The following is a 23,286-nucleotide window of genomic DNA, read 5'->3' as shown; positions in this document are numbered from 1 at the left end:
TACCTCCACTAGTTTGTTCCTCCACCAACATAGGCTACATTATATTTTCAGTAAAAACAGAATTTAAGACATTAGTAATAGAAGTGAACAATTCATTAAGTGTTTGATAGGTTCTCATTCTAGTTTATATATTAATCTTTAAAAATATTAACTACTGAGTAGCTCACACAAAATGGAACTTTTTAGAGGGAATTTAAGCTGATTTTTCTGTTCAGAAATTTTATAGTTAGTTTTCAGATCAGATTCATGATTTTCTCTCCTATGTTCTTTGTCTTACTTACACTGTTTTATCTCAGGATACAACAAAGAACAAAATTAACAGTGCCTTAAATGTGAGAAAATACAGTGGGTCCTCATCATTTAATTCTTACAAGAATATTTTGAACTGAGTGTTTTTACTTTCATTTGCAGATAAGAAGGTTGCAACTTGAATGGCCTATGTAACTTGCTCAAAGTCATAGTGCAGAGCCCTGAGGTTCAAACTCAAACTTCTTTTATTCCAGAACCTAAATTCATAACTAAAATACTAACTCCTAAAAGCTATGTGGACATCCTAGTGGGCATTAGAAAGGTGTCAAAGAATGTTAGAATCAGACGAAATATTAGTGAGCATGTCATTTTAATATGGATAAACAGAAGTTTATAAAGGCAATGACCTTAATGTCATATTTTTGTTTAACGGCAGAAGTCAAATATCTTCCTATTTAAGTGCTCACTGAAAATAATCTCAAAATCATTATTTATAATTTTATTTAAAATCCTTTTTGACAGTATTACTTCTATAACGTAGAAAAATCTTATGGTTGTTATGTATGTATTTTCTTTTTGCTGCTCTAGTCTTGCATGTATGCTAAGTTGCTTCAGTCATGTCTGACTCTTGGTGACCCTATGGACCAGAGGCTCCTCTGTCGAAGGGATATATCTCCTGCATCGGTAGGCAGGTTCTTTACCACTAGTGTACCTTGGGAAGCCTACTGGGTTAATCAACTTAAAAATAAGTCTTTTGTCACAGAAGAAATTTCTAATTCCCAAAAAAGTTGATTTCCAACATGACAATTTGGAACCTCATGGGAAAGACTTGAAAGCCTGGCTTATGATAATTGATTTGATTCACAAAAATTACTTATCATCTTTTTTTCAATAATTGTTGCTTAAACATTAGGTAAAACAGACAAATTTGCTTAAGTAAATGTTATATCTCAAAATTTTCAGCACTATACTGATTTACAATAATTTTTCTGAGTTTAACCTCTGTTAAAAGGCAGCCATTCATTAAAAATCATTGCTCCCTCCATAACAATAAAGCAAATAATGAGTGTGTGTGTGCACCCACCTGTTTGTGTGTATATGTTTATATACACATAGATATTTGAAGATATTCAATAGTTGCAGATGTAAAGAATTCTAAAAGTAAGATATAGAGAGGAATGAGATCTTGAGTAAATAAAGGAAGATTGTTGGCAATTCCCTGGTGACACTTGCTGAATACAAGCATAGAGGAGAAAGATCAGACCTAGCATAGTGAGAGGTAATCTGTTGGAGTAAACAGCATCCAGTAGAGTTTTCCACAGCTGTGTAGGTGACATGAATACTGGAATCTGGCGGAGCTAGTTTTTTCTTCCTATAAGACTTCACTCACCCAGTAAACATTTACTAAGAGTGTGGCATTATAGAATGCTGGGGGACAGACTGAGGAAGAAGAGGAATCTTCATAAGTCTTGCACTTTAGTTCCAAAGTCCTGCTAGAAGGATGTGCCTATAATAATATCTTATGGATATCAATCTTTAGACATTTGAAAGCTGACATGAATTAAACAAAAGTGGCGAGACTGGGCACATTCAGGGCGGTGAGGAAATGTAGATCAATGGAACAGAAGAGAAAGCCCAGAAATAAACCCATGCATCCAGGGTCAATTAATCTACAAGAAAGGAAGCAAGACTCTACAACAGAGAACAGAGAGTCTCTTCAATAAATGGTGCTAGGACAACTAGACTGTAAAAGAATTAAATTAGAACATTCTCTAATATCACACACAAAAATAAACTAAAAATGGATTCAATAGCTAAATGTAAATGTAAGACCAGACACTATAAGACTCCTTAGGAAAACATAGGCAGAACACTCTGACATAAATGGCAGCATAACTTTTTGGATCTGTCTCCCAGAGTAATGGAAATAGAGGAAAAACAAACATATGGGACTTAATTAAACTTAAAAGCTTTTGCATAGCAAAGGAACCCATTAACAAAACAAAAAGACAACCCATAAAATGGAGACAATATTAGCAAGCAATGTGATCTACAAGAGATTGATCTCTAAACTATACAAACAGCTTATATAGCTCAGTATATTTTTAAAAAGCCAAGCAAAATATGAGGTCCAAATAGACATTTCTCCAAAGAAGCCACACAGATGGCCAAAAGGCACATGGAAACATGTTTACCATTGAGAACTATTAAAGAAATGCAAATTAAAAGTATAATCAGGTATTATATCATCTCAAGTCAGAATGGCCATCATCAAAACGTCTACAAACCTATTTATGAAACAGAAATAGTCACAGATGTAGAAAACAAACTTTCAGTCACCAAGCAGTGAAGGGGAGAGAGGGATAAATTGGAAGATGGGAACTGACATGTATACAACACTATATATAAAACAGGTGAGTAATTAGAATTTACTGTATAGCATGGGAGCTCTACTCAGTACTCTGTAATGACCTCGAAGGGAAGATAATCTACAAAAAGAGTGTTTATATGTATATGTATAACTGAATAACTTTGCTATACAGCAGAAACTAATACAATATTGTCAATCAACAATACTCTAATAAAATTAATTTTTAAAAACACACAAATAAGAAATGCTGGAGAGGCTGCTGAGCAAAGGGAGCCCTGCCACACTGTAGGTGGAAATGTAAATTGGTGCTGTCATTATGGAGAATAGCATGCTATGTGCTAAGTTGCTTCAGTCAAGTCTGACTTTTTGAGACCCCATGGACTGTAGTCCCCCAGGTGCCTCTGTCCACAGATTCTACAGGCAAGAATACTGGAGTTGTTGCCCTCCTTCAGGGGACCTTCCTGACTCAGGGACGGAACCCATGCTTCTTATGTCTCCTGCACTGGCTGCTGCTGCTGCTAAGTCGTGTCAGTCGTGTCCGAATCTGGGCAACCCCATAGATGGCAGTCCACCAGGCTTCTCTGTCCCTGGGATTCTCCAGGCAAGAACACTGGAGTGGGTTGCCATTTCCTTCTCCAATGTATGCAAGTGAAAAGTCAAAGTGAAGTTGCTCAGTCATGTCCGACTCCTAGCGACCCCATGGACTGCAGCCTACCAGGCTCCTCCATCCATGGGATTTTCCAGGCAAGAGTACTGGAGTGGGGTGCCATTGCCTGCATTGCCAGCCCGGTTCTTTACCACTAGCACCACCTGGGAAACCTGGAAAACAATACTGATGTTCCTTAAAAAACTAAAAGTAGCATTACAGTGTGAAGCTACAATCGCAGCCTGGGTGCATATCCAGAGAAAACCATAATTTGAAATGCACCCTCAGTGTTAACTACAGCACTGTCTACAAAAGCTAACATATGAAAGCAATCTAAATGTCCACTGACAGATTAATGGATTAAAAAGATGTGATATATTTGTACAATGGATTGTTGTGTGTGTGTGTGAAGTCACTCAGTCGTGTCTGACTCTTTGCGACTCCATGGACTGTAGCTTACCAGGCTCCTCTGTCCATGGGATTTTCCAGGCAATGGTACTGGAGTGGATTGCCATTTCCTTCTCCAGGGGATATTCCCAACCCAGGGATCGAACCCAGGTCTCCTGCATTGTAGACAGATGCTTTACCCCCTGAGCCACTGGCTGACATAATGCAATTTACAGCCACATGGAAGCACCTAGAGATTACCACACTGAGTGAAATAAGTCAAAGAATAACAAATATTGCATAATATTGCTTATAAGTGGAATTAAAAATAAACCATGGTACAAATAAATGAACTTATATACAAAACAGAAACAGACCCATAGACAAAAAAACAAACAAACAAACAAACTTACAGTTACCAAAGCAGAAAGGAGGGGAAGATAAATTAGGAGTTTGGGATTAACATAGGCAATGGCACCCCACTCCAGTACTCTTGCCTGGAAAATCCCATGGATGGAGGAGCCTGGTAGGCTGCAATCCATGGGGTCGCTAAGAGTCGGACATGACTGAGCGACTTCACTTTCACTTTTCACTTTCATCCATTGGAGAAGGAAATGGCAACCCACTCCAGTATTCTTGCCTAGAGAATCCCAGGGACAGGGGAGCCTGGTGGGCTGCCATCTATGGGGTTGCACAGAGCTGGACACGACTGAAGCGATTTAGCAGCAGCATGTATAAAATAGATAGCCAGGAAGGACCTACTGCACAGCACAGGGAACTATATTAAATATCTTGTAATAACTTATAACAGAAAAGAACCTGAAATTCTTTTTCAGAGTCACATATATAAATATTTACATGCATATATATGACAATTCAATCATTTTGCTGTATACCTGAAACTAACAAAACACAGTAAATCAACTGTATTTCAATTAAAAAGGAACACAATATTCACAGAAGAATTAAAAATTTCTAGCGAACTGAAGAAAAAAAAAAAAAGGAAGTTAAATTGCAACCCACTGCTGACATGGCTCATCTCCTGAATCAATCGATACATAATCAGTTTCTTATCCTAACTGCCAGAGAGAATGCTCTCTTGCTGGGATGGGGGACAGATATTTCTTTGTCTGTTTGTTTGTTTGTTTTTTAATGTATAATACCTGACATACAACCACAAATTTCAAAACACGTAAAGAAACAGAAAAATGTCAACCAAAATTAAGAGCAAAAATAAAAAATAGAATCAGACACATAGCATCGCAGATTAGAACTTCTGAAAAGGAATTTTAAATGTCATTATACGTATGTTAAAGAAATATAGGCAATAAAGACAATAACTGAAAAAATAATCATTTAACAAAGAAATGGAGACACAGAAGAGAAAATAAATTGAATACTGTACAACTGAAAAATAAGGTGTTTGGCATTAAAAATTTTTGAACAGATTTAACAGAAGATGGGCAGCAGACTGAAGCTTCAGTGAATTTGAATTAGGTCAAGATAACTTATAAAGACAAAAGCACAGAGATAAAAAGAATGGGAAATAAAGAACATAGCATCAAATAACTTCTTCCACCAACATATAAGTTGTAATATCAGTAGAACCCATACTTTTCCTTTCAAAACTGATGCATACAATAATATGTCAGGGGAGAATAGTCTTTAACAGTCTTTTTCTTCTCTCTCGTCCTCAAGGAGAGGGATGTGACATCATTTTTTTTTCTCTCAAATATAAATTTCTTGAGTATATTCATTAAACTAACATTTAGGAAATTTCTACTGTGGCATCGGTTCTGGAGATATATAAGTCAGTAACTACTATATGGTAGAATGGTGGAGTATGTAGATAAAGCAGCGAGCAAAATAAAGATACTCTCCACGTGCATGCACTTTACTTTTAAGCAAAATGAGACAGAAAATGAAACTGTGTGTATGTGTGTGTGATCATAAGGGTTTAAAAACAGTCAAGTAGTAAAAGGAGATATCATATGCACAGGGGATGGAGGAGTGTGTAATATTTGAGATAGTTCATCTGGATATGCCTCCCTGGTGACTTCACATGTGAGTAGACACTTCAATAAAGTTAGCTGACATTCAGACCATGAAGATACGTTGGAAGTGTTTTCAACAGAAGGGATGATGAGTGTCAAGACAGTGAACCAGAGGCATTTACGCTGTGTTGGAAGGACAGAGTGTACAGCCTGGTTAGTGGAGAGATCAGGGTGCAGCACAGTAGGAAAAAAAAGGAAAAAAAGGTTAGCTGGAGATAGATCATCAAAGGAAGCTGAACCAGATAAGACCTTGACCTGTACTCTAAAGGATGTGTGGGGGGTAATCTATCTGGCATATTTGAAAACAAAACTTTCTCCTCTTTCGTAGAAAGACAAAATGAAACAGGTAGAAATAAGAACAAAGAGTAATAGTCCGGTTAAAACATGTTCATGGCTGGGCTAGGATGGTGATAATGGAAGTGGAGAGATGCAATCAGCATTTAAATATAATTTTTAGATAGTATTAAAAGCATTTAAGTATGGATTCAATGTGAGATAAGAGCAAAAAAAGGAATACATGAATTACCCAATGGCTGTTTAAAATGTTAGTGGGTACAAAATTTTCATCTTGTTTGTGAATTGCCAATAGTTTCATAGAAATGCTTTTGAAAGGAAAATTTTGAGTCAGTGTAAAAAGAAAAAAAAAAACGGTTGACATAATTACTGATGTTGATCATGTGTCAAGTTGAAGAAAATACTGGGATATACACCATGTATTTGTAATCCTTCAATTCAGTTCAGTCGCTCAGTCATGTATGACTCTTTGCGACCCCATGAACTGCAGCACGCTAGGCCTCCCTGTCCATTTCAACTCCCAGAGTCCACCCAAACCCATGTCCATCGTGTCGGTGATGCCATCCAACCGTCTCATGCTCTGTCGTCCCTTTCTCCTCCTTCCCTCAATCCCTCCCAGCATCAGGGTCTCTTCAAATGAGTCACCTCTTCACATCAGGTGGCCAAAGTATTGGACTTTCAGCTTCAACATCAGTTCTTCCAGTGAACACCCAGGACTGATCTCCTTTAGGATGGACTGCTTGGATCTCCTTGCAGTCCAAAGGACTCTCAAGAGTCTTTGCCAACACCACAGTTCAAAAGCATCAGTACTTCAGTGCTCAGCTTTCTTTATAGTCCAACTCTCACATCCATACATGACCACTGGAAAAACCATAGCCTTGACTAGACGGACCTTTGTTGGCAAAGTAATGTCTCTGCTTTTGAATATACTGTCTAGGTTGGTCATAACTTTCCTTCCAAGGAGTAAGCATCTTTTAATTTCATGGCTGCAGTCACCATCTGCAGTGATTTTGGAGCCCAGAAAAATAAAGTCAGCCACTGTTTCCCCTGTTTCCCCAACTATTTGCCGTGAAGTGATGGGACCGGATGCCATTTTAGTTTTCTGAATGTTGAGCTTTAAGCCAACATGTTCACTCTCCTCTTTCACTTTCATCAAGAGGCTCTTTAGTTCTTCTTCACTTTCTGCCATAAACGTGGTGTCATCTGCATATCTGAGGTTATTGATATTTCTCCCAGAAGTCTTGATTCCAGCTTGTGCTTCCTCCAGCCCAGCATTTCTCTTGATGTACTCTGCATATAAGTTAAATAAGCAGGGTGACAACGTACAGCCTTGACGCACTTCTTTTCCTATTTGGAACCAGTCTGTTGTTCCATGTCCAGTTCTAACTATTGCTTCCTGACCTGCATACACGTTTCTCAAGAAGCAGGTCAGGTGGTCTGGTATTCCCATCTCTTTCAGAATTCTCTTGAAGAATTTTCCACAGTTTCTTGTGATCCACACAGTCAAAGGCTTTGGCATAGTCAATAAAGCAGAACTAGATGTTTTTCTGGAACTCTCTTGCTTTTTCCATGATCCAGTGGATGTTGGAAATTTGATCTCTGATTCCTCTGCCTTCCCTAAATCCAGCTTGAACAGCTGGAAGTTCATGGTTCACGTATTGCTGAAGCCTGGCTTGGAGAATTTTGAGCATTACTTTACTAGTGTGTGAGATGAGTGCAATTGTGTGGTTTTTTGAGCATTCTTTGGCATTGCCTTTGTTTGGGATTGGAAAGAAAACTGTCTTTTTCCAGTTCTGTGGCCACTGCTGAGTTTTCCAAATTTGTTGGCATATTGAGTGCAGCACTTTCACAGCATCAATTTCCAGGATTTGAAATAGCTCCACTGGAATGCCATCACCTCTACTAGGTTTGTTTGTAGTGATGCTTCCTAAGGCCCACTTGAATTCACATTCCAGGATATCTGGCTCTAGGTGAGTGATCACACCATCATGATTATCTGGGTCTTAAAGATCTTTTTTGTACAGTTCTTCTGTATATTCTTGCCACCTCTTCTTAATGTCTTCTGCTTCTGTTAAGTCCGTACCATCTGCCCTTTATTGAGCCCATCTTTGCATGAAAAGTTCCCTTGGTATCTCTAATTTTCTTGAAGATTCTCTAGGGCATCAGTGACCCTACTTTGCTTTCATTTATCTACAAAACTGTCAAATATTTAGTTTATTTCTTCCACATATTCTTCATTGGTTTATTGAGATAAAATCTACATAAACTGAAATATGCAGACTTTAACTTGGTGATTTTTCTCAAATACACACACACACACATACACACACACACACATGCAACCGCACTAAAAGATACAAGAAAATTTTTAAGAAAAATATTGTTTCTTCTATCTCTGGCTAGTCTTAACTTCCCCTTTGTATTTACTATTTAGATTTTTACTATTCTAGATTAACTTGGCCTGGATTCAGTTGATTGGTCTGATTTTTTTCACTCTACGTTTTGAGGTTTATCAATTTTGTTTTGAGGATCAGTTAGCTTAAGTTTTTAAATTAATGTTAAGTAGTGTTCTCTCTCAAAAAAAAAAAAAAAAAAAAAAAAAAACCCAGTATGTTTACCTGTTCTCTTGTGGATTGGTATTTGAGTTGTTCCAGTTTGGGGATATTTAAAATAAAACTGCAATATATACTTCTGTACAAATAAGATTCTTCATTTTAATTTATGATGTTTTCTTAGCAGGATATAAAAATTAGGTCTCATAAAAAATAAATTCATAATTGTACTGTGCTCAGCTGTGTCCAACTCCTTGTGAGCCTTTGGAGTGTAGCCAACCAGGATCCTCTTGTCCATGAGATTCTCTAGACAAGAATACTGGAGTAAGTTGCTGTTTCCTCCTCTAGGGGATCTTTCTGACCCAGGAATCAAACTCACTTCTCCGGTATCCCCTCCACTGAAGGATGATTCTTTACCTGGTGAGCCATCAGGGAACCCCAGATAAAGCCAGAATCTTTAAAAGGAGACCCCTCTTTCTACACTAAAATAAAAATTATCTTAAAAAGGAGAAACATGGAAGAAAAAAATAACTTTCAGGTGGCTTCCTAGAAACAATCTTTTTTAAAGAAATGAAAAAATCGCCTCTGAGTGTTTGCAGCCATATTTAGCTCTTGCACAGGTTTCACGTTACAACTGATGCCATTGGGGCGTTCTGAATATATTCAAACTGGTTTTTAATTTTAAAGTTTTGGATTGCTTGTTTATTCAGGCACACAACTGAAGCAACACCAAATCTTTTCTGGAAATGGATTAATGTTTAAAATCACCCCCCATAGTTTACCATACATGCTAAAGAAAATATCGCCCACCTTCTACTACACACACATACACAAAGAACATACTCGGGGAAAAAAGGTACCATGAGTGAGAGTTGATAGAAGCAATAAACTGAAGAATTAGACTCACAAAGTTTGAAGATACTGTAATTATCAGATAGAGATCATGAAAATTTTGTTTATTGTTGTTGAGGAAATAAAAGAAGGAACTGAATAAATGACTGAAAAAACAAAAGACAGAAAAAATGACCAGACAAATTGAAAATATAATATCTAAAAGAGAAAATAGAACAGGTAAAAGAGAAAAACTATAATTGTTAAAAGGTAGCAAGAAAAAAGACATACTTACAAAGTAAAATTTGTAAGCTGGAAATTCGTTTTTCTAAGGCTACCTAGAATGCAGCAGAGAAGGATAAAGAAAAGGAAAATGTGAAAGAAATGTTAAGAGACCTGGATAATACCATGACACTTTCTAATATACAGTTTCAGAGGGATAGAATAGAGAGCACATAAAAAGGAAATAGATGTATATCATCTCTCAAAATTACAGGCTGGCTTGCTTTCCCTTACTCACAATTTTTGAAATTGAGACATCATTCACATCACTTAAAATTTACCCTTTATGAGTATCTAACTCAGTGGTCTTTATTTATAAAGTTGAACAGTTAGCACCATCTAGTTCCAGCACATTTTCATCGTCTCCCAACAAATGGGGCTTTCTTGGGTGACTCAGTAGCAAATAACATGTCTGCCAATGTAAGAGTCATGGTTGGGAAGATCCCCTAGAGAAGGAAATGGAAACCCACACCAGTATTTTTACCTGGGAAATCCCATATACAGAGGACCCTGAGGGCTACATACAGTCCATGGGATCATGAAAGAGTCGACACAACTTAGGGACTAAAAAAGAGATACTATTCCCATCGAGAGTCACTCTTCATTCCATTTTCTGTCTATGTGGAATTATCTATTTTGCACATCTCAAATATATGAAATCTTCACATATGTGATCTTTTATTTCCTGTTTCTTTCACTTAGCTCAGGTCACGAGCTCCTTATTGCAAAAATCATGCTTAAATTGAAGAAAGTACAAGAAACCACTAGGTCACTCATGTATGACCTAATCTAATCATTTATGATTATACAGTGAAGGTGATGAATAGATTCAAGGGATTATATCTGGTAGACAGAGTGCCTGAAGAACTATGGACGGAGGTTCATAACACTGTACAGGAGGTGGTGAGCAAAACCATCCCACAGAAAAAGAATTACAAGAAGGTAAAGTGGTTGTCTGAGGAGCCTTTACAAATGGCTGAGAAAAGAAGAGAAGTGAAAGGCAAAGGAGAAAGGGAAAAAATATATCCAACTGAATACAGTTCCAGAGAAAAGCAAGGAGAAATAAAAAGCCCTTCTTAAATGAACAATGCAAAGAAGTAGAAGAAAACAAAAATAACAGAATGGGAAAGACTAGAGATCTTTTCAAGAAAACTGGAGCTATCAAGGGAACATTTCATGCAAGGACGGGCACAGTAAAGAACAGGAACAATAAGGACCTAAGAGAAGCAGAAGAGAATATTAAGAGGTTGCAAGAAAGCTGAGCCCCAAAGAACTTATGCTTTTGAACTATGTTGCTGGAGAAGACTCTTGAGAGTCCCTTGGACTGCAAGGAGATCCAACCAGTTCTTCCTAAAGGAAATCAGTCCTGAACATTCATTGAAAAGACTGATGCTGAAGCTGAAACTCCCGTACTTTGGCCACCTGATGGGAAGAACTGACTCATTGGAGAAGACTCTGATGCTGGGAAAGATTGAGGACAAGGGGACGATAGAAGATGAGATGGCTGGGAGGACAAGGGGACGATAGAAGATGAGATGGCTGGGAGGACAAGGGGACGATAGAAGATGAGATGGCTGGATGGTATCACCGACTCAATGGACCTGAGTTTGAGTAAGCTCTGGGACTTGGTGATGGACAGGGAGGCCTGGTGTTCTGCAGTCTATGGGTTCGCAAAGAGTCAGACACAACTGAGCAACTGAACTGAAGAATACATAGAAGAAGTATACAAAAAGGTCTTAATGACCCAGATAACCACAATGGTGTGATCACTCACCTAGAGTCAGAAATTTTGGAGTGTGAATTCAAGTGGGCCCCAGGAGGCATTACTATGAACACAGAGGAGGTGATGGAATTTCAGCCGAACTATTTAAATTCTAAAGGATGATTCTGTTAAAGTGCCATACTTCATATGTCAGCAAATTTGGAAAACTCATCAGTGGCCACAAGACTAGACAAGGTCAGTTTTCATTCCAATTTCAAAGAAGGGTAGTGCCAAACAATGTTCAAACTACTGTACAATTGCACTCATTTCACCTGCTAACAAGGTTATGCTCAAAATCCTTCAAGCTAGGCGTCAGCAGTATGTGAACCTAGAAGTTTCAGATGTACAAACTGGGTTTATAACAGGCAGAGGAAGCAGAGATCAAATTGCCAACTTTCACTAATCTTAGAAAAAGCAAGAGAATTCCAGAAAAACATCTACTTCTGTTTCACCAACTATGCTAAATCTTTTGACTGTGTGGATCACAAAAAACTGTGGAAAACTCTTACAGAGATGTGAATACCAGACCATCTTACCTGTCCCTTGAGAAACCTGTATATAGGTCAAGCAGCAACAGTTAGAACTGTACACGGAACAACAGACTGGGTTGTTGCCACCCTGGTTATTTAACTTCTACGCAGAGTACATCATGTAAAATGCTGGGCTGGGTGAATCACAAGCTGGAATCAAGACTGCTGGAAGAAATATGAACAACATCAGATATGCAGATAATACCACTCTAATGGCAGGAGGTGAAGATAAACTAGAGAACCTTTTCTTGAGGGTGAAAGAGGTGAGTGATAAAACTTGCTTAAAAGTCAACATTCAAAAAACTAAGATCATGGCTTCCAGTCCTATCAATTCATGGCAAATAGAAGAGGGAAAAGTGGAAACAGTGACAGATTTTATTTTCTTGGGCTTGAAAACCACTGCAGATGGTGACTGTGGCCATGAAATTAAGACAATTGATCCTTTGAAGGAAAACTACGACAAATCTAGACAGCATATTAAAAAGCAGAGATATCACATGGCCGACATTGTTTGCATAGTCAGAAAAATGGTTTTTCAAGTAGTGATGTTCAGATGTGAGAGTCAGACCATAAAGAAGGCTGAGCAAGGAAGGACTGATGCTTTTGGATAGTGGTGCCAGAGAAGACTCCCGAGAGTCCCTTGGACAGCAAGCAAGGCTTCCCTGGTGGTTCAGTAGGTAAAGAATCCACCTGCAATGTGGGAGATCTCAGTTCGATCCCAGGGTTGGGAAGATCCCTTGGAGAAGGGAATGGCTACCCACTCCAGTATTCTGTGACCAGAGAATCCCATGGACTATAAAGTCAGATACAACTGAATGACTTTCACTTTTACTTCGGACAGCAAGGAGATCAAACCAGTTAATCCTAAAGGAAATCACCCTTGAATACATACTCACTAGAAGGACTGATGCTGAAGCTGAAGCTCCAATACCTTGGCCACCTGATGCCAAGCGTTGACTCATTGGAAAAAAACCCTGATTCTCCAAAAGACGGAAGGAAAAAATAGGGGACAGCAGAGAATGAGAGGGTTAGATAGTATCACCAACTCAATGGACATGAGTTTGAGCAAACTCTGAAAGATAGTGAAAGACAGGGAAGCCTGGCATTCTGCAGTTTGTTAGGTAGGACATAGCGACTGAACAACAACAACAACAATTTGTAAAATTCATCCACACTGTAGCAAGTATCACTTCATTCCCTTTAGTGGCTGAATACTTTCCCATTGTATGGATATACCACTGTTTACGTCTCCATTAATCAGTGAGGTTCATCATTTGGGTCATTTCCACTTTTTGGTTGCTGTCAATAGGGCTATTGTTTTGTTTGGTCTGATGGACATTCTACTCCAAAGCTTTAACTAACACTCTCTCAATACTAGTTTTTAACAACTATGCCTGGCCCTAAACCTTAAACGTATGTTATGATACTGGGAGCCACGCCCTAGGCAGTATGTGTTTAGATGTAATGAAATACATACATTCCATTATGTATGTATTTGTGGAATAATGTATGTAATAGTGGAAGAAATGTATGTAAAAGTGGAAGAAAGTATTTAAAAGTGGAAGAATACGTACTTCCACTTTTATAAATTCATGGGGTCACAAAGAGTCGGACACGACTGAGTGACTGAACTGAACTGAACTAAAGGGGCATCTCTGTGTTGGCATTTAGGCTGGATGTAAATATACTTAAAATATCCCATGCTTTCACTAACCTCATGGTCTTTCAAAGCAAAAAATTTAAAAACCTAAATAATTTTAACTCCTACTGAAATGTGTCCTGAAATAGATTTCTTACTGCTCTCTAAGGAAATCACAATACATTATCAATATTTTATTGTTTTTATTTTCTTCCTTGGAAGTCTGTGAAGAAGTCTGTACAAAAAATCAAACAGTTTTTTAAATCTTTATCAAACAAAACTATTTTAATGAATCTTTATTCTTTGTTAGAGATACTCTATCTGCTCTATGCAGCATCTGATTGAGAGAGATTTTTAATTATGCTAAGACTCATTGGAAAAGACTCTGATGCTGGGAGGGATTGGAGGCAGGAGGAGAAGGGGACGGCAGAGGATGATGAGATGGCTGGATGGCACCACTGACTTGATGGACGTGAGTCTGAGTGAACTCCGGGAGTTGGTGATGGACAGGGAGGCCTGGCATGCTGCGATTCATGGGGTCGCAAAGAGATGGACACGACTGAGCGACTGAACTGAACTGAAGGTACAACTGAGAGTCCCTTGGATTGCAAGGAGAACCAACCAGTCCATCCTAAAGGAGATCAGCCCTGGGTGTTCATTGGAAGGACTGATGCTAAAGCTGAAACTCCAATATTTTGGCCACCTCATGCGAAGAACTGACTCTGATACTGGGAGGGATTGGAGGCAGGAGGAGAAGGGGACAACAGTGGATAAGATGGCTGGATGGCATCACCGACTGGATGGACAAGAGTTTGGGTGAACTCTGGGAGATGGTGATGGACAGGGAGGCCTGGCGTGCTGCAATTCACGGGGTTACAAAGAGTCAGACACGACTGAGCGACTGAACTGAACTGAACTGAAGGTACAACTGAACCTAACATGAAGCATGAAAGACATGCTTCGCTTTCAACTGCAGTCTTATTTCTGTCCTAGCTCACAAACTTTCAAGCCTAAGTCAGAATATGCTGTCTTTTCTCCTTCACTTAACATCTGATGTGTACAACTGAAGCATGAACAGCTGGTACTGATCAGAACAGGCCAAGCACTCAAAAACTTACATCAGTGGAGCAATGCTGGGGGTCAGACGTCCTTGGCAAAACTCACTAAACATTTTTGTAAAATTACTTACAGATTCATCAAGTTACCAGTAATATTTCTACATGGATGAGATCCAAAACACATTTATGTGCCTGTTGATGTGCTTTTCAAACTCAAGCAAAAAGTAAATAGTTGCCCAATCAGCATTACTGAAAATATGGGACCTGAGAGAAAGGTGCATAAGAGGCAAATTAAGTGAGAGGGGGAAAATAAAAAGGTATTCCCAGAGAGAGCTATTCTAGATGTTACTAGGATAACTTTTAAAAAGAAAATGACCTTGAAGGTTGGAAGTTCATTTGAGAGGGGGTAAAAGAAACAGTCAGGTCTGTGATCCAGAATAAAAAGGAAATGGAAGTGCTTTTATTTTGCCCCTAGAGCAATGGAAATTTATTGTGTGTATTTGGATATAGATTTTATTTTATTTTTTACTACCCTGGTGGGTGAGCTGAGCAAAAAAAAAAAAAACAAAAAAAATCCATTTTATGACATTATGGACCTTTTAGACAGAGATTTAGGCCACTGGCAAGAAACATTAGTTTATTTGGGCAAAAGGTTAGTCCAAAGATAAGGCATCTTTCTCACTGGGCTGGCTTACCAAAGGGACTCTTCTTTTCCATACACCTTGAAACAAAGGGAAGGGTAAAAATTCTTAGGAAAATAAAATCTATGTTAGTTCTGTGAGACAGTGTGTTGTCACTGAGTACACAAATCTTGTTGGCTTACTTATAAAATAAGCAAATCAGATAGGGAAAGCTGTGAAATTAAAGCTTAAACTCAGGATGCGTTTTGTTTGTATTTCTTCAACAGGCTTCTGGGAAAGTAAACTCGTCTTTGATTTTCTCTTTGCTCCTCTCTTTGCTTGCTTTTCCTGTTGTTGTTCAGTTGCTTGGTTGTCTCTGTCTCTTTGAGATCCCGTGGACTGCAGCACGCCTGGCTGGCTTTGCCCTCAAATTATGGCAATTGTTTACTGTTTGAACGCATTTCTCTTTGAGAGACAGGATTATGTCTTTTTTAAAAATTATTCCCAGTGTCTGGCATATAGTAGCTGCTCAATAAATATACAGACTAAATCATTCATTTGCAGCAATCGAGATTATGAAAAGGCTGTCCTACAAACCATACTAGTTGAGATTAAGATCATTATTCCTTATTTAGAATCTTTTCTCTGAGAGCATGTAAATCCCTTGGGTTTGGGAGAAAAGAAAAAAAAAAAAAAACTGGAAGAGTTCAGTGGATTGGCTTTCCTTGAAAGACAGCCAACACTTTTTTCTCCTGATCCATAATTAGAATAAAGTAAGGACAGCCATTTAGATGTTCTTTCAGCAGTTCCTAAATTAACCCAGACTCACAAGAGAAGGGGGAGGAAGAGACTGGGAGGGAAAAGAAGGAGAAGATAGAAGCAAAAAGAAAGGGAAGCAGAGGAGGACAGAGGAGGATTGGCTAAGAAATCTACTGCTGTGTTTGTCTGAAGACATTAGCACTTTTTATTTAATTGTACTTTTGGTCCCAAAATTTATTTTTACCACATGTGCCTTGTTTTAAACTAACTCCCAGAACTGTGCCACAAAATATTCCTGCTTCAACATCACACCTGGGTCCAGTTCAAGAAACTAACTACTTCTAGTCCACATGCTAAAGCCTTGCTCTCATATGCCAGGAAAAATAGCCAGTGCCATTTAACATCTGGACCCAATGTACTCTCTTTACTAATTTATATTTGTGTAATATTTTATTTACCAAAAGATAAAATCAGTAAAAGTAGATAGTGAAAATCATTTAGAAATTTTAATGAAAATCTGAATATAGTAAACGCAGATTTATAATTTATACTTTCATGATTTTAATGTTATATATGCCTAAAATGGAAAATATCTTTTAAATGCAACTAACTGCCCATCAGCAGTCAGGCATGAACCTGGGATGTATCCATTCTGTAGTACATATTCTGTATTTCAAATACATATTGAATAGGTTCTAGCTTATCATTAATCCTGGTTCTTACTGAATTTGCATCATCAAAATGCAACACTTAAAAGCAATTTTTCAGTCTCTTGGATGATATAATTTTGGTTGCATCTTCTTTGCTCTATACTTAAGACCATTTTCAGTTTTACATCTATAAACACAATTTAGAATGATCAATGAGTTTTTAAATTTCCTCATGACTTTCTCCCCCAATCACCTTTTCTTACACATCTGTCTTCAGCATTTGCTGATTACAAACTGTATCAGGTAAGTTTGGTGCAGAGATATCATAACAGGTGAAAGAAGGGTGTCACACATCTTTTAAATAAAATGGAATGGTCTTGTTTTTCTCACAAATATAGATGGTAATGTGCTTTCTGTGTTAACAGTTAACTATGAGAAAACCAAATATCTTTTTCATCCTTAAAATTTTATTTTGGATCATTATTGATTTTTGAATTTGAGAAAATTTATCCAGGACATCATAATCTGAATGTCTGAAATTTTTGCTTATGAAATGAATTTCACTGTCAGATTATAGAATGTTCCTAATCTGTCTGCATTAGGATTCTGAATCATCTCGCAGTTGTGAAATATCTTCCTCTTACAGTTTTCTTCAATTTGCCATTATGGACAGAGTATGAGAAATTATGAGTTCAAAGTTACATTCCACAAAAGAGTGGAGTACAAAGATGATGTCTCCAGTCCCCTTTTATATCTTCTCAAAAAGAGAACCTGAAGCATGAAACAGTAGTGATAGTTTATTTTAATAATTTACTATCCTTCTAGGTTCCTTAATTACTCTTGTGTTTGTTTATAATTTTTTTAAAGTATATCTGGGAATAATTGATAAGTAAGTTGACTCATTGGAAAAGACTCTGATGCTGGGAGAGACTGGGGGCAGGAGAAGAAGGGGACGACTGAGGACGAGATGGCTGGATGGCATCACAGACTCGATGGACGTGAGTCTGAGTGAACTCCGGGAGTTGGTGATGGACAGGGAGGCCTGGCGTGCTGCGATTCATGGGGTCGCAAAGAGTCGGACACGACTGAGCGACTGAACTGAACTGAACTGAATGAGAAAATAATTCCTAGGATGATTAAATAGCAAATGTTTCAAGAAACAGAGAAAGATGAAATCACTAAGAACTCGTATCTCAAATATGTTAAAGGTTCCAATGGATTCAAATGATTATTACAAAACAGAGCTTTATTCTAGTTTCATAAAAATAGGTGTATCTTTCTCTTTATTTTTTGGAATAAAGAGAAAGAAAGAATAAAAGTCAAGAAATATTAATACTTGCAAATAGAGTTATTCCAAAATAATTAATAAACTAAAACTGGGTCATATGAACCTTAATGGTATATTGAGTTAATCAGATATTATAGCAAATACTTTAGAACAACAGAAATCAGCAGTATATATTTGTGAGTATGTTGAAACATACCACCCATTCTTACAATTCTGTACAGTATTGGGACTAATACTCTGGTGTTCCATTTCCATTTTATTCACTGCAACATTCCTCATAAATCCAATTCAGCATCAGTTTTACTCTGGATCAGTCCTGAGGACTTTGATCTAGCTCACTGCCCCCACAGGTGGAAGCGTGTGAAAATCTTGATTTGGTAAACAACTTGAGCTTTTGATCTGAAAATAAATAGCTTCCACGGAAATAGGACCAAAATATATTTTATTTCTCTGGCTGTCTCTCTCGTTTTCACTCAGAAACTCCAACTGCATACAGATGACCTCTCTCCACATTTTATCTAGGAGCACCTAGTGGGTATCTCACACGTGCTGAAGAAAATGTCAAGTCTCTTTCAGGCATAGTGCTTCTTGGTACTTCTCTATTAGAAATAGCCATAGTCCTGGCAGGAATTGCTGGTCCAAGTGCACAGTTCTCTCATTGATAAAAGCAGCCCACAATTTCTTTATCAGTAGAGGGTACAAGTCTAGAGGAATGAATGATGTCTATTTATTCTCTTTAATAATTGACTGGAAGGGTCCCGAAGGATTACTGCTTGGGCCCTAATGTGTTACAGAGTTCAGGGAAGCAATGTGTCCAGATTTTTCCTACAACTCTCTCTTGATTTCCTTTTGCCTGAGATAGGATTCCACAACATTTGGCAGGGCTGGCTTTGAGTAGAGGCCACCTGCAAATACTTTTTTTTTTCCTGAGGATGACTAAAAACATCTAATTACTGCGTCTTCACTTACTTTTGTTATGTCCTGGTAGGTTTTCTGCAATCTCCTTGAAAATGGATGCCCATTAAATTCCCTTAACTAACTGGTTAGATATGCAAATTTCATTACAACATTCTCTTTCCTTTTGGATAATTCAGACAATGTACAAAGCTAATGCATGTGGTGCGCTCATCCAAACATTTGCCAAAAAGGGCCCACATTTCATAAAGGCAGTGGTGCAAAAGAAAAGGCAATGTCTTAAACTGCAGTCCCTCTGTAGTTAAATCTAAAGGAAACATATGATTTTTTTGTCAATAAATGTTATATATTCTTATGTCAGAATTTAGAGGAAAACAAAACATGAACGAAAATATGGCCTGTGTCATACGATGCTCATGATTATTAACCCGAGCTGAAGACAGATATAGAGAAAAGAGATGGAATGGTATTTTAAATTTGAAATTCATTTGTCTTAACTGTTTATGCTGTGACAATATTTTGGTTGATTCCTTTTAAGTTGAATAAAAATAATTATGTTAAATATTCAATTTTACAAAATTGGCATCACATTGTAAATTTAGCTTTATATTCTCCTTTTTCACTTAAATTTATATTTGAGCATTTTCTATGTCATCAAACATTACTTGAAAATACATTTTAATGGCTTCATAATAGATTATTTTAAAGAAAAAATACCACATATTTAACTAATCTCCTATTGTTAGACACTTAAATTGCATCCAATTTTTCATTATTATTAAAAAAAAAATTATAAACAGTATTATATGTAAGTTTTTGACTGAGTATCTCTGATTGTTGGTTTCTCTGGGATGGATTTCTTGGAATAGACTTACTACTCAAAGTTTATGGTATTTCTAAGGCTTCTGAAGATACGACCAGCTTGCCCTCCCTAAAGGGGTTTATGTATTTACAGTTGGTTAAGTGCCTTTCAAAGCATTGATTCTAAGTCCAAAAAACTTTTTAAACTCTCTTCTGCCCCATTTCAGAGCTGAAGTGTCAAATCAGATGGTTCATTTATTTATCTGACTTACTTTCCCAGAAGCATGCAAAAATGTGTTTGTTCCGACAAATTCTAGTCTTTTAACATTTCCCATAGGTTATTAAGATAACATGACCTAATAAGAAAATTCATTTAAAGGTGACAAATTTTGCCTCTGGTTGGGTGACCCAACTTACTTAGAAATATTTTCTTTCATTTTTGAGTGCCTATTTTGAGCAAACTTGCCAAGGTCCACACAATTTTGGAAGGGAAGGATTATTGATCCTGTTGTTTGTATGGACGTTGAAGATGACACTGAGAAAGCTTTGTCCCATATGACATATATAATACATGGCAGAGTCATGATTCAAAACTCAGGTCTAATCCTATAGACTGGTAGAAAACATTTGCAAATGATACAACCAACAAGGGCTTAGCTTCCAAAATAAACAGATTGCTTCTACAATTCAGTAACAAATAAACAACCAATCCAATTGAAAAGTGGGCAGAAGACCTTAATAGACATTTTTCCAGAGAAGACAAACATATGGCTAACAGACACATGAAAAGATGCTCATCAGCGCTAATTATTACAGAGATGCAAATCAAAACTAAAACAAGGTATCACCTCATACTAGTCAGAATGACCATCATACAAAAGTCCACAAACAATAAATGCTGGAGAGCATGTGAAAAAAAGGGAACTCGCTTACATTGTTGGTGGAAATATACATTTGTGCAGTCACTATGGAAAACAGTATAGAAGTTCCACAAAAAACTAAAAATAGAGTTACCGTATGATCCAGCAATCCCACTCCTGGGCATAAACCCAGACACAACTATAATTCAAGAAGATGCCTGCACCTCTGTGTTCACAGCATCTTTATTCACAACAGCAAAGACATGGAGACAGCCTGAACATCCACGGATAGCTCTGTTTACAGGAGCCAAAACATGGAAACTACCTAAAGGTCCATTGACAGATAAATGGATAAAGATGTGGTGTGTATACAACGGAAGACTACTCAGCCATAAAAAAGAATGCAATAATGCCATCTGCAGCAACATGGATGGACCTAGATTATAAGTGAAGTCAGAAAGAGAAAGACAAATATCATATACTCTCACTTATACGTGGAATCTAAAATATGACACAAATTCACATAGCTAATAACCAAAATCAACTTAGATACAGAGTACAGACTTGTGGTTGTCAACGGAGAGGAGAGGTAGGGGAGGGAAGGACTGGGAATTTGGGTTAACAGATGAAAAGTATATATAAATAAATGGATAAACAATACGGTCCTATAGGATAGCACAGGGAACTATTCTCAGTATCTGAGATAAATCAAATGGGAAAGAATATTAAGATGAACATATATATATGCATATATATATGTATCTGAGTCAGTTTGCTATATAACAGAAATTAAACACAACATTTTAAATAAACTGCACTTCCTTAACTTTCTCGACAAGGTTAGGAGGGGAACATCAGAGGACTGTCAAGAGCTACAGCTGGGGCCGGCCCTAGGCTGCGTGTACTTCCCCGGTCCAAGCCGCTCAGGTTCGGCGCTCAGGCAGCCCTCAGAGGCACAGATTCGGCTGGGACTGCGCTTTGTGCCCTTCCCAGGTCCGAGTAGCTCAGGAGTTTGGCGAGCGCGATCGCCGCGGTTTGTCACCTTTTCTGCGGCTGCTGCTCAGCTTTCTGGGTGGACCGCTGGCGGCCCCCGTGAGGCAGATTGTGACTGTCCAGCACCCCCAGAAGTCTTAGCAAAGAAGCCTGCTTGCAGTTAGGTAGGTAAAGTCTCTCCGGGTCTGCAATTGCCCCTTTCCAGTCCTTACGGCTCTGGCTGCCTATCCCCGGCGGGGGATGGTCTGCAGCCGGCTTTTCCGTTCCGTCCTTCGTTCTGTGCTCGGTCCTGGCGGTGTCTTATGTTCGAGCTTTTCGTGCGGTAGCTATCCCACAGGCTGGTTTGCTAGCCCAAGTTAGATCGTTCTGGTTGCGCGTGGGGCGTTCCTGCCCGATTCTTACAAAGCACTGCAGCCCGTGCCTCCCGCGCGTCCCTGCCCTGCCCCCACTTCCCAATGGCGGATGCAGGCGTCTGTGCTGCTTCTCCGCTGGGGGAGTTACTGTTGGGCTTGTAATCTCTTGGTTTTAATTATTTCTTTATTTTTCCTTCCTGTTATGTTGCCCTCTGTGTTTCCAAGACTCGCCACAGACTCGGCAGGGAGAGTGTTTCCTGGTGTTTGGAAACCTCTCTTCTTAAAATTCCCTTCCCGGGACGGAGCTCCCTCCCCACCTCCTTTGTCTCCTTTTTCGTCTTTTATATTTTTTCCTACCTGTTTTTGAAGACAATGGTCTGCTTTTCTGGTTGCCTGATGTCCTCTGCCAGCCTACAGAAGTTGTTTTGTGGAGTTTGCTCAGCGTTGAAATGTTCTCTTGAGGAATTTGTGAGGGAGAAAGTGGTCTTCCCGTCCTATTCCTCCGCCATCTTTATACCACTTCACACCAGTCAGAATGGCTGCGATCCAAAAATCTGCAAGCAATAAATGCTGGAGAGGGTGTGGAGAAAAGGGAACCCTCCTACACTGTTGGTGGGAATGCAAACTAGTACAGCCACTATGGAGAACAGTGTGGAGATTCCTTAAAAAATTGCAAATAGAACTACCTTATGACCCAGCAATCCCACTGCTGGGCATACACACCGAGGAAACCAGAATTGAAAGAGACACATGTACCCCAATGTTCATCGCAGCACTGTTTATAATAGCCAGGACATGGAAACGACCTAGATGTCCATCAGCAGATGAATGGATAAGAAAGCAGTGGTACATATACACAATGCAGTATTACTCAGCCATTAAAAAGAATTCATTTGAATCAGTTCTGATGAGATGGATGAAACTGGAGCCGATTATACAGAGTGAAGTAAGCCAGAAAGAAAAACACCAATACAGTATACTAACACATATATCATATGGAATTTAGAAAGATGGCAATGACGACCCTGTATGCAAGACAGGAAAAAAGACACAGCTGTGTATAACGGACTTTTGGACTCAGAGGGAGAGGGAGAGGGTGGGATGATTTTGGAGAATGGCATTCTACCATGTATACTATCATGTAAAAATTGAATCGCCAGTCTATGTCTGACGCAGGATACAGCATGCTTGGGGTTGGTGCATGGGGATGACCCACTGAGATGTTATGGGGAGGGAGGTGGGAGGGGGGTTCATGTTTGGGAACACATGTAAGAATTAAAGATTTTAAAATTTAAAAAAAATAAAAAATAAAAAAAAAATAAAACGTTTTTGAGACACAGTCTGAAGAAGCAACTTTTTGTTTCAAAAGTGGTTGAGAATGAACAGGCCTCC

General features: G+C 38.4%; 1 protein-coding gene across 2 annotated transcripts in view; it reads right to left on the bottom strand.

Annotated features, from left to right (window-relative positions):
* The window catches only part of LOC138072390 (lysozyme C, kidney isozyme-like), a 55,416-nt gene extending 33,022 nt beyond the window's left edge, over positions 1–22,394 (bottom strand). For both annotated transcript variants that reach the window (XM_068963483.1, XM_068963484.1), the window contains exon 1: positions 22,252–22,394. The gene's annotated coding sequence lies outside the window, so the exon portion shown is untranslated. The remainder of the gene's footprint in view (positions 1–22,251) is intronic.
* Between the last annotated feature and the right edge of the window lie 892 nt (positions 22,395–23,286).

Source organism: Capricornis sumatraensis, unplaced genomic scaffold, assembly GCF_032405125.1.
Source record: "Capricornis sumatraensis isolate serow.1 unplaced genomic scaffold, serow.2 scaffold15, whole genome shotgun sequence".
Classification (NCBI taxonomy): Eukaryota; Metazoa; Chordata; class Mammalia; order Artiodactyla; family Bovidae; genus Capricornis; species Capricornis sumatraensis.
Note: the sequence above shows the minus strand (reverse complement) of the source record. Positions and strands in the feature narration are given on the sequence as shown.